General features: G+C 41.5%; 1 pseudogene; it reads left to right on the top strand.

The window, feature by feature from the left end:
• Window positions 1–7034: 7034 nt before the first annotated feature.
• On the top strand, window positions 7035–8574 carry LOC115460067 (annotated as a pseudogene).
• Window positions 8575–11241: the final 2667 nt, after the last annotated feature.

Raw genomic sequence — 11241 nt, 5'->3', positions numbered from 1 at the left:
GTTCATGCACATGGATGGAGGGGGGACATGCTGGATTTGGGTGGAGGGGAAATTGCTGAATTTAAGGGCTGGATTGGAACACTTTGAGGGCAGATGCTGAAACTGTAGAAAGGATAGGGACAGGGCTACAGATGGTAGACAGGACGCATAAGGACACAGGAGGATGGTGGACATGTTGAGAGAAAAAATATCAAATGGAAAGAAGACACTGGGACCAAAGAATAGAAAAACTAAATGATCAGACAACAAAGGTAGAAAAAAGTATTTTATTCAGAATTTATTAACTGGAATATGTCAGCTTTTGGAAATATGCATCTGTGATATTTTGCATGTAAGTTTCAATTTTTCTAGTATTGCTGCATGTTGAGTCTGACTTCTTGAGGTAACTTTCCAGTTTTGCCTTCATATCTGTTGTGTCATGTGTTTTTCATGTGTAATCAAGGTGCAGTATTCTACTAGTGTGTAGTATTTACAGCCCTTTTTTTTTGTTGTTTCAATAGGTTGTGTACTGGTGTTTTAGAGCCCGGTGTAATTACAGTGCTACCTTTCCACGCATAAGGTTGTAGCTCGTTCTGTCCTTGGAATTAGTGCTGTTATGGTTTGCTAAGGTTATGAGTGTGTTTTTGCACAAGTTTGTGTATAGTGTTTTGCAGTGGAGAGATTGTGTATTGGCATTACTGAGGTGGCACCAAAACATCGGAAAGGGTTTTAGAGCTTAAATCATGACACACTACCTCTTGAAGGATCTACATATAGTTGTTAATAAAAGGAGCTCATTGTGAACACTATCCACCCTAAAAGGGTGTTTTGTGGCTCTACATGAGAATTGTGATATTATGATCCCTTGTTTCATATTGTTGACGGTCTGCATTTTCTATATGGGTGGTATATTGGTGTATTAGGGTCTGCCTAGTGTTATGGTACAGTAAGGTTCTGAGTGTGTTTTTGCACAAATTTGTGCATAGTGTTTTGCAGTTGAGCAATTGTGGTTAGTATATGCTTTGAGCAACCACTTTATTCTTTGACATATGATACATATCTAATATCTAAATTTAATAAAAGGTATTGTGACTATTTTATTTTTACTTATTTTTTCTGTGTTAATTGTGGCTATAAGCCCCACCCCTGACTCCACCCCTAACCCCGCCCCCTTTAGCCTCCCCAAACAGTTGGGCCACCGACCGCCTATGACTACCCCTCTCCTCAAGACCCTTCACTGGCTCCCTATCCGTTTTCGCATCCTGTTCAAACTTCTTCTACTAACCTATAAATGTACTCACTCTGCTGCTCCCCAGTATCTCTCCACACTCGTCCTTCCCTACACCCCTTCCCGTGCACTCCGCTCCATGGATAAATCCTTCTTATCTGTTCCCTTCTCCACTACTGCCAACTCCAGACTTCGTGCCTTCTGTCTCGCTGCACCCTACGCCTGGAATAAACTTCCTGAGCCCCTATGTCTTGCCCCATCCTTGGCCACTTTTAAATCTAGACTGAAAGCCCACCTCTTTAACATTGCTTTTGACTCGCAACCACTTGTAACCACTCGCCTCCACCTACCCTCCTCTCTTCCTTCCCGTTCACATTAATTGATTTGATTTGCTTACTTATTTTTTATTTTTTGTCTATTAGATTGTAAGCTCTTTGAGCAGGGACTGTCTTTCTTCTATGTTTGTGCAGCGCTGCGTATGCCTTGTAGCACTATAGAAATGCTAAATAGTAGTAGTAGTAGTAGTGGACAAAGGTTCACCAGTTGATATTGTATATTTGGATTTTCAGAAGACATTTGACAAAATACCTCATGAATGAATCCTGAGGAAATTAGAAAGTCAAAGGATAAAAGGCATTGCCCTATTATGGATTAAGAGTTGAATGGTCAATATCCTTATTGAAGAAAGGTAAATAGTGGGGTTCTCCAGGGGTCTGTGCTGGGACCACTGTTTTTTTTCACATTTTTATAAATAATTTGGAAATGGGAATAACAAGTGAGGTGATTAAATTTGCTGATGACACAAAGTTATTCCTAGTTGTTAAATCACGAGAGGATTGTGAAAAATTGCAAGAGGACCTTGGAAGACTGGGAATCCAAATGGAGATGACATTTAATGTGAGCTAGTGCAAAGTGAGGAATGTAGGGAAGAGGAACCAAAACTATTATTAAATAGTTCCACCACCCAGGAAAATGATTTAAGTGACATCATTGATGATACATTGAAACCCTCTGCTCAGTATGCAGCAGTAGCTAAGAAAGAAAATAGAATGTTAGGAATTATTAAGAAAGAAATGGAGAACAAAACCTAGAATATTATAATGCCTTTGTATCGCTCCATGGTGTGACTGCACCTTAAATATTGTGTTCAGTTTTGGTCAGTGCATCTCAAAAAAGATATAGCAAAATTAGAGACAGCATAGAGAAGGGTGACAAAAATGATAAAGTGAATGAGATGATTCCCTATAAGGAAAGGTTAAAAAGGATAGGTATTTTCAGCTTGGGGAAGAGATGGTTAAGGGGAGATATGATAGAGGTCTATAAAATACTAGTAGAGAGAAATGGCCAGTCATCAATTTCTTGTTTATTCTTTCCAAATATGCAAGGGCTGGGGGGCATGTAATGAAACTACTAAGTAGTATATTTAAAACAAATCAGAGAAAATATTTATTCACTGAACATGTAATTAAGCTCTGGAATTTGTTGTCAGAGAATGTGGTAAAGCAGTTGACTTATCAAGGTTTAAAAATAGGAATTTGTCCAAACCTTTTTTTAACCCCGCTAAGCTAACTTTGGAAAAACCAATCCTTATCCACAGGATAAACAGCTTAAAATCTGTTTTTACTCATTAGAGATCTTGCCAGGTACTTGTGACCTGTATTAGCCACTGTTGGAAACAGGATAATAAGGGGCCCTTTTACTAAGCCGCATAAGTGTCTACGTGTGCCCAACATGCACCAAAATGGAGTGTCCACGTGGCTCTTGCGGTAATTTCATTTTTTGTGCATGTCCGATATGCACGTCTGAAAAATATTTTTTTATTTTTGGGCGCGTGTAATGGACGTGCGCCAAGTGGCAGTTGGCGCTCGTAGGTCATTACCACCCGGTTACCGCTTGAGTCTTTACCACTAGGTCAATGGTTGGCAGTAAGGTCTCAGACCCAAAATGGATGTGCAGCAATTTTCATTTTGCCGTATATCCATTTTTGGCAAAAAAGCGCCTTTTTTACAGGCGTGCAAAAAAATGGATTAGTGTGTGCCCAAAACCTGCGCCTATGCTACATTTTTCAGTGTACCTTAGTAAAAGGACCCCTAAGCTTGATGGAACTTTGGTCCAACCCAGTATGACAATGCTTATGTTCTTTTCTGCCAGCATGAGGCATGGCCATGGAAGGGACATAGGTGGGTCAGGGGCATTCCCCAAATTTAGGTGCAGTGTTATAGAATACCAGGGTTATGCACCTATCTTGAATGCCAGGATTTACACCAGAGTTCTGCAGACATAACTTCTCTGGTCTTGAGAATCCACACTAAGCGCTATTCTATAAAGGGTATTCAGCCCAGAGTGTCCTTTATAGAATAGCTCTTAGTGCAGATTTTTCCTGGTACCTAAATTTGAGTGCCATTTACTGAATCTGGCCCATAGTGGGGGGGGGGGGGGGGGGGGGGAGAAGTACAATACCTGCATACGTTTGGTTTACAGGAGGGGTAAATATGTGTGTGTGTGTGGGGGTAACTTTCCTTTATAAAATACTAGTGTAATCAGGTATATATGCTGATATGCAGTTAGGCATGAGCACTTAATACCAGCCATAGAGCTAGAGTCTGTATGTTTGCCTAAGTACCAATGCTAAGCATGTGACTTATAAGTTATGGGCTAGATTCTATATATATTACGCCTAAAAAATCGGTGCTGAAAAAAAAATACACCTAGGTGTATTCTATAAACTATGACCTGCCCATGCCCCTCCCATGGCCATGCCCCCTTTTCAGATCTGCATCTTAGAGTTTACACTCATCACTTTATAGAATGTGCTTAGACATTTGTGTGCATAAATTCTAATTAAAGCCAATTAGTGTCAATATTTACTTGCTAATTTCAATTATCGGTACTGATTGGCTTTCTTAAGCTAATTAAGTTACGTGTGTAACTCGTCGCACAATATAGAATCCGGAGGTATTATGTAAATGCGTGCCCTGTCTGTGATCTACTCAAAGTCTGCCCATGTGCATACCCATCTGTAAAATATGCACTATCTTGTGAATGTCTTCAATTAAATCTCTGTCCGTTTCTTCTGACAGTGAAGGTGATTGCAAATTGCTGCTTTACAAAATTAGGAGCACATAAAAATGATGTATTTTAGAAATCTGCAATGACACATAGTTTGGGTATGGGTTTGCAAGGCTGAAAGTGTATATGATCAGTTTCCATTTGGAAATATATATGTATTTAATTCTGTTTAGGCTTTTGGGCCTGCTCCATGGTTCGTGCAAGTGCCAGCTACCTGATTGTTAGGAATGTTCACCAATGATTCAGGAGGCAACGGTGTTAATGTCATTGGTATTTAACACCAACTCCAAAAAGCCATTAAAAAGAGTTATTTCTCTGAGGGGACCTTGTACAAAGGAACGCTAGCGTTTTTAGCATGCACTAAATGCTAGAGACACCCATAGAAATATATGGGCATCGCTAGCATTTAACATGCGCTTACGGGGTCCTTTTACTAAGCTATGGTAAAAAAAGGGCCTGCGTTATCATCAGTGCGTGTTTTTGACGTGCGCTGAGGACCCCTTTTAACACAGTGGGGAAAAGGCTATCTTTTGTTCTTAAAAAGAAATGGCCATGTGGCAAGTGAACTATTTGCCGTGCGACCATTTTGGGAGGGGGAGGAGAACTTACAGCAATCCATTGAGGTGGTGGTAAGGGTTCCCACACTAACCTGATGGTAACCGAGCAGCGATTACCCCCGAATAAGTACGAGCGCTACAAAAGTAGAAAATATTTTTGTAGTGCTGGAAATGGTGAGTTCTGGGTGGGAACTAACGCCGGGCTCATGCGGTAGCCCGACAGTAGTTTCAGATTGAAGCATGGCAAGCCTCTTGTCGTGTGCCAACCCTTTAGTAAAAAGGCCCATATATAAGGTATATGCATTTTTACAGATTAGAATGTAGCTGCATATCTGGCATGTAGGCATGTATATGTGCACACATGTGCATATATGCTAATATTCTGAACATTCTGAACATTTGCAAGCAAAATGTAACTGTCTACATTATAAAATTACTCCCATGGTGTCTGAGGGGTCGTTTTCAAAGGGAAAGTATGCATATATTTGTTGTTCCGGTGTTGTAGCCTAATGTCTGGTTATGGTGAATGGTACAAAAGTTCTACAATGAGATTCAGGATGGCCATTTATGTGGGCAGATGTGCATGCAGAAATGTAGCTGGTTATCATTGAATATTCCTCTAAGCAGATAAATCTGGAAAGCCTACCCTGGGCATACCCTGGTCTCGTCCTTTTTACGACCATTTATATTTGAGAACACAGCAGTTTTATAAGAACAGTGTTTAATTGGACAGCAGAGAGCATATTTGACTGATTAGATCCACACACATTTAAAAGCCTCATAAATCATTTGCATATCAATCTCTCTCAGATTAATTCACACAAACACACATTTTAAAATTAGGTATCCACCTACATACTTAATCCATTGAGGAACAGAAGTCAGTCTCCTGCACTTATTCAAATTGTTTGCAAGCAGTGTAACAATATACCTTAGTGTAGATTATCCCTGAAATGTCACTTCATATAAAAGGCATACTAAAAGTTAAAACTCTATCAGGAAACACTATCCAGAACTCCAGATGGCCTTCATTTCATATGAACAGACTAGCGTAAGTCAAACCTCAGCATGATATGTAGCAGATCCTTGAAAATTGAATCATGTCAGTGAGGACAGAATCTGCAGAGAGGAAAAGAACTGCACTTTTCCACCACATGCGGTCTGCAGCTCAGTGAGAAGTGAACCTCCTGAGATCCCTCATCACTTTAATGAGCTTCACAAGCAAAAATGAAGGACCACTTTCCTTTCCTTCAACAAATACCAGGATGATTGATGACACTGCATGGTGATGTGCCCTAATAATCAGTTTGTTTTCTTCAGAAGTTTGAAAGATCTGGTTAAGTGTCAATATCAGAAAAAAAACTGCAAATCATACAGAATACAGCTGCCAGACTAATATACGGATTGAATAGATATATTAGTGTTTCAACTCATCTTAACAAACTTAACTGACTTCCCATAGCAGAAAGACTCAGGTTCAAAGCTGCTTGTTTAGTTTTTCAAATCTTACAGGGTTTCACCTCTGAACTGCTAACTAAGACCACTTCTCTAAGTTTGGTCTAGTCTAACAGACTGAAAGAAAAACTGATGCTAGTGTCACCGTTTCAAAAGACAATTCGAAATCAGAAGATTCGAGCTCTCTATTCCCTGTACTTGGAGTTAAAATATGGAACTCTCTACCTATTGCCATCAGAACAGAAAACAGCTACCTTGGCTTCAGGAAGAGGCTAAAAACCTTTCTCTTCCTAAAGACTGCTTCATAATAATCCATTGACTTCTACCTCCTAGTAAAATCCATTATCCTTTCCTATAATGTTTTTGGTCTCATGCATTACACCAATGGTCTCTAACTGTTGTCATACCCAGTGCTTTTTTTGTGCCGGTACGCAACGGTACGGCGTATCGGCACTTTTTTTTTTTCCCCCCGCCAGCGAGTCCTGCACTTCCTTTCAATCCCCTACTTACTTTTTTTTTTAACTCAGCAGCGCGAACGGTGCAGGGCAGCGATTGAAAGAGTCTGTCAGCATCGGAACTTCCCTCTGCGAGTCCCGCCTATGTTATTTCAACTTCCTGTTTCCGCATAGGCGGGACTCGCAGAGGGAAGTTCCGATGCTGACAGACTCAATCGCTGACTGCATGGTCGCTGGGGAGAGAGCCGAAAGGGGGAGGCAGAAAGGAGCCGCCTGCTGTAAGGAGCCACCATGAGAGAATACAAAGTGGTTGTGCTCAGATCGGGCGGAGTGGGCAATCACAGGATCGTTCATAGAGAAATTAAATATGATCCGACCCGACCATAGATTTCTTTTTTTTTTTTTAATACAAAACCAACAAGTTTAATCCCCTAAGGCCACAAAGAACATTTGGGATCAAATGGCAGATATTTAAGAAAACTCAGTAACAAATTTTCCAGCATTAATTGTGCTGACACAGTGCTGGAGACAGGGAGGCAGTCACTGGTTGGAATGGAGTGCGGGAGCTTTTTAAATGTCCATATCTGTGGTTCCCGAGGATGATTTGAGAGGTACTGAATCAAAGCCATCCGATGTTCTCTGCATGGTGCCTCCTTTAATTTTAGCAATGACTGGCTGCTAGGTACTCTTCAAGGGCTGAATATTTACGAGCCGCCTATGAGGTGATCAGCCAGGCTTATAGGCTGGGATAACACTACTGATTTATAGCCCATCATATCAGAAAGCAGGAGGATGGATTTGCACCCATAGGACGTAACAGATTTTGAAAACACAGATGCTTCATTCGGACTTTGTAAGTCTGTAACATTGTCCATACAGATTGCTAATTTCTTCCCCTGATTTCCACAAACAGAGATGCTGAACTGATGGAAGTATTTCAGTCCTTTGGGTGTGAAGCTTGCCATGCTGGTAAATGTGGTGTTGTTTGCTAGAGCGGAGAAGTCATACTGTAAATCCCTTCCATCCTTGCTGTTCGAGAACCGACAGTCATTGTAGCAGAGTGAATTACCCTCATTGCTTCTAGTGCCTGGACCAAAAGAGATGCAAGCCTGCTTGCCATATGGTTGATGGGCTCTCAGGTAGGTGTCAGGAGGGCATGGATAGCAAGTGCTGGTAGACTTTTCTATATAGTGCCCAGGCGGGCAGGAAGTACACGAAGAGCCCGAGTCGGAAGATTCAAGGGCACAAGGTCGGCAGTAAGAGGCCACACCATCCATGACATTTGTCACATTGATAGAATAAATTTTTGCAACATCATTATTGTATTTTCTCCCCATTTCCCTAAAGGCTGCCCTCTGGAATGCCCACGTGAAGGTCATAGGAGATAGAAGATTTCTACTAGAAAGAGATCGAGGTGGACTCCTCGCCTTCTGTGCTGGAGATTGTGGATACGGCCGGGACGGAGCAGTTTGCTTCCATGCACGATCTGTACTTTAAAAACGGTCAAGAGTTTATTTTGGTTTGCAGCCTGGTCGACCAGCAGAGCTTTCAGGGCATCAAGCCCATGAAGGATCAGATCATCCGAGTGAAAAGGTATGAGAGGTCGCCGATGACCCTGGTGGGCAATAAAGTGAATTTGGACGGGGAAAGGGAAGTCTTGTACAGAGAGGGCAAAGCTCTGGCCGATGAATGGAATTGCCCCTTCATGGAAACTTCTGCCAAACATAAAGTCTGAGTGGCTGAACTCTTTGCAGAGATTGTCAGGCAAATGAACTATGCTTCTCAGCCAAACGGAGACAATCAGTGCTGCTCGTCCTGTGTAATTCTCTGAAACTGATAAGAGGTTTACAAGGCACTACATTACAGAGGGGAGGGCAGGGAAGAGAGAATTGCTGGACAGGGAGGGGAGGGCAGGGGAGAGAGGAGAATTGCTGGACATGGATGGAGAGGAGAACAGGAGATAGAGGAGAATTGCTGGACATGGATGGATGGAGGGGTTGGCGGGGAGAGAGGAGAAATGCTGGACTTGGGTGGAGGACAGGGGAGAGAGAATTATTGCTTTATATGGATACAGGGGAGGGAAGAGAGGAGAAATGCTGGACATGGTTGGAGAGAAGTGCTGGACATGGATGGAGGGCTGGAAAGAAAAAAGAAGATGTACATGGATGGAGATGAGGGAAAGAGAAGAAAGAAGAAAAACTGCACATGGATGGAGAAAATAGGCAAAAGCTGGATCCACGTTATACCTCCTCCAGTCAATTCCATGCAGGAGGACCCAGCTTTTACTTATGGATATAGGGCAAGAAATGAAGAAGAAAGAAGGAAAGTAAAGAAATAAATGGAAAGGAAGCTCTGGAAACGGAGTTAAGGGAACAGATAGAGAGCAGCAGAATCAGGGAATGGGACCAATATGGAAAGAAAAACAAAGTCACCAGACAACAAAGGTAGAAAAAAAATCATTTTATTTTCATTTTAGTGTTTGAAATATGTCCAATTTGAGAATTTACATCTGCTGTCTTATTTTGCACTGGGTATACTGGTATACGTTACTGGTATGTTCAGCAAGTCTATTCCTTAATTGTCTCTTGGTATGTCCGATATATGCGCCATAGCTGAGATAAGGGGTGTGGCTAATGTGGGTGTGGCTATCATAGGGGTGGAGCCATATGTGGTGACTCCATCCATAATGAGTACTGGCACCTTTTTTTCTACAAAAAAAGCACTGCTCATACCTCACACTAATATTATCAGCTTTTGTCTCACCTAGAATGTAAACCGCACTGAACCCTGGAAAGGGGATATTAGCAGTATACAAGAATTGATTTGATTTCCAAATCTATGAGACGTTTTATATATTTTAAATATCTATCAAGCTATTAGAAATGCACCTACATTTTCAGACAATTGGTAAACTGTGACCAATGAGGACATTTTTAGATGACATGCCAAATAACTGAAGAGGCTAAATGAACTGAATCCTCATTTTGGTTACAATGGCTAGAAGAAGGGGAGAAGACCAGACAAAGTGAAGTCATTTGGGAATATGGAGAAGGTGCAAGCATGAAACATTTCATAATCATGTTGAAATTTTAACAGGCAGCCAAACAAGCCTATTCCTGCCTTGTATCTCTCAAATTAAATGGCTGAAGATGTCATTAGCAGATCTGTAGGAAAGAGAACTAAGACACCAGCAGAGAACCATTTCCCCTTCTCCATTTAATCACTGACTCCTCCTTTCCCTAAGAGATCCCATATGCCTGTCCCATGACATTCCATGCATCCACCACCTCTTCCATGAAAGAGTATTTTATTAGATTCCTCCTAAGCCTGTTTCCTCTTGACTTCATCCTATGTCCTCTCATTACAGAGTTTTCCTTCATTTGAAAAAGGCTCACCTCCTGTTCATTAATGCCACTGAGATATTTAAATGTCTCTATCATATCCTCTCTCTCCCGCCTTTCTTTCAGTGTATACATGTTGAGGTTTATAAGCCTGCCCCTATATGTTTTATGACAGAGACCACTGACCACTTTTGTAGCTGCCCTGTGAACCGACTCCATCCTCTTTATATCTGTTTGAAGATGCGGTCTCCAGAATTGCACACAGTGTTGTAAAAGGGGCCTCATCCGAGACTTATACAAGGGCACTATGATCTCTTTTTTCCATTTGGTCATCCCTCTTCTTATACCCCCAAGCATCCGTTTGGATTTCACCATTGCCTTTTCTACCTGTTTGGCCACCTTAAGGTCATCAGACACAATCACCCCCAAGTCCCGTTCTTCTTTCATACACAGAAGCACTTCACCCCCTATACTGTACTGTTCCCTTGGAATGTTGTAATCCAAATGTATGACCCTGCATTTTTTAGCATTAAATCTTAGTTGCCAATTATTGAACCATTCTTCAAGTTTCACTAGATCCTTCCTCATGCTATCCACACACTCTGGGGTATCCACCCTATTGCTGATTTGTATAATCCAAAAAGAGACAAACTTTACCAGACAGTCTGTCTGCAATATCTCTCAGAAAGATGTTAAAAAGAGCCAGCCCAAGGACCAATCCCTGCAGTACACCACTGATAACATCCTTTTCCTCGGAGCAAGCTCCATTTACTGCTACCCTCTGTTTCCTTCCATTTAACCAGTTTATAACCCAGTCACTTTAGGTCTCATACTGAAGGCACTCAGTTTATTTATCAGTTGCCTATGTGAAACCGGGTCAAGGGGTTTGCTATAATTCAAGTGCACCACATCTGGCGCCCCTCCCATATAAAACTGTTTGGTCACCTAGTCAAAGAAATCAATCAGATTTGTCTGACAAGACCTGCCTTTAGTGAAACCATGCTACCTAAGGTACTGCAATTCATTCGAGTCAGGAAACATGACAATTCTCTGCTTTAGAAGTGTTTGTATTAGTTTACTCACCACTGAGGTCAGACTGACAGGTCTGTAATTCCCAACCTCCTCCGTATGTGGCAATAACTTTCATAACTTGATTT

This window comes from Microcaecilia unicolor, chromosome 1 (genome assembly GCF_901765095.1).
Source record: "Microcaecilia unicolor chromosome 1, aMicUni1.1, whole genome shotgun sequence".
NCBI lineage: Eukaryota > Metazoa > Chordata > Amphibia > Gymnophiona > Siphonopidae > Microcaecilia > Microcaecilia unicolor.
This window is presented reverse-complemented; position numbering and strand designations above follow the sequence as displayed.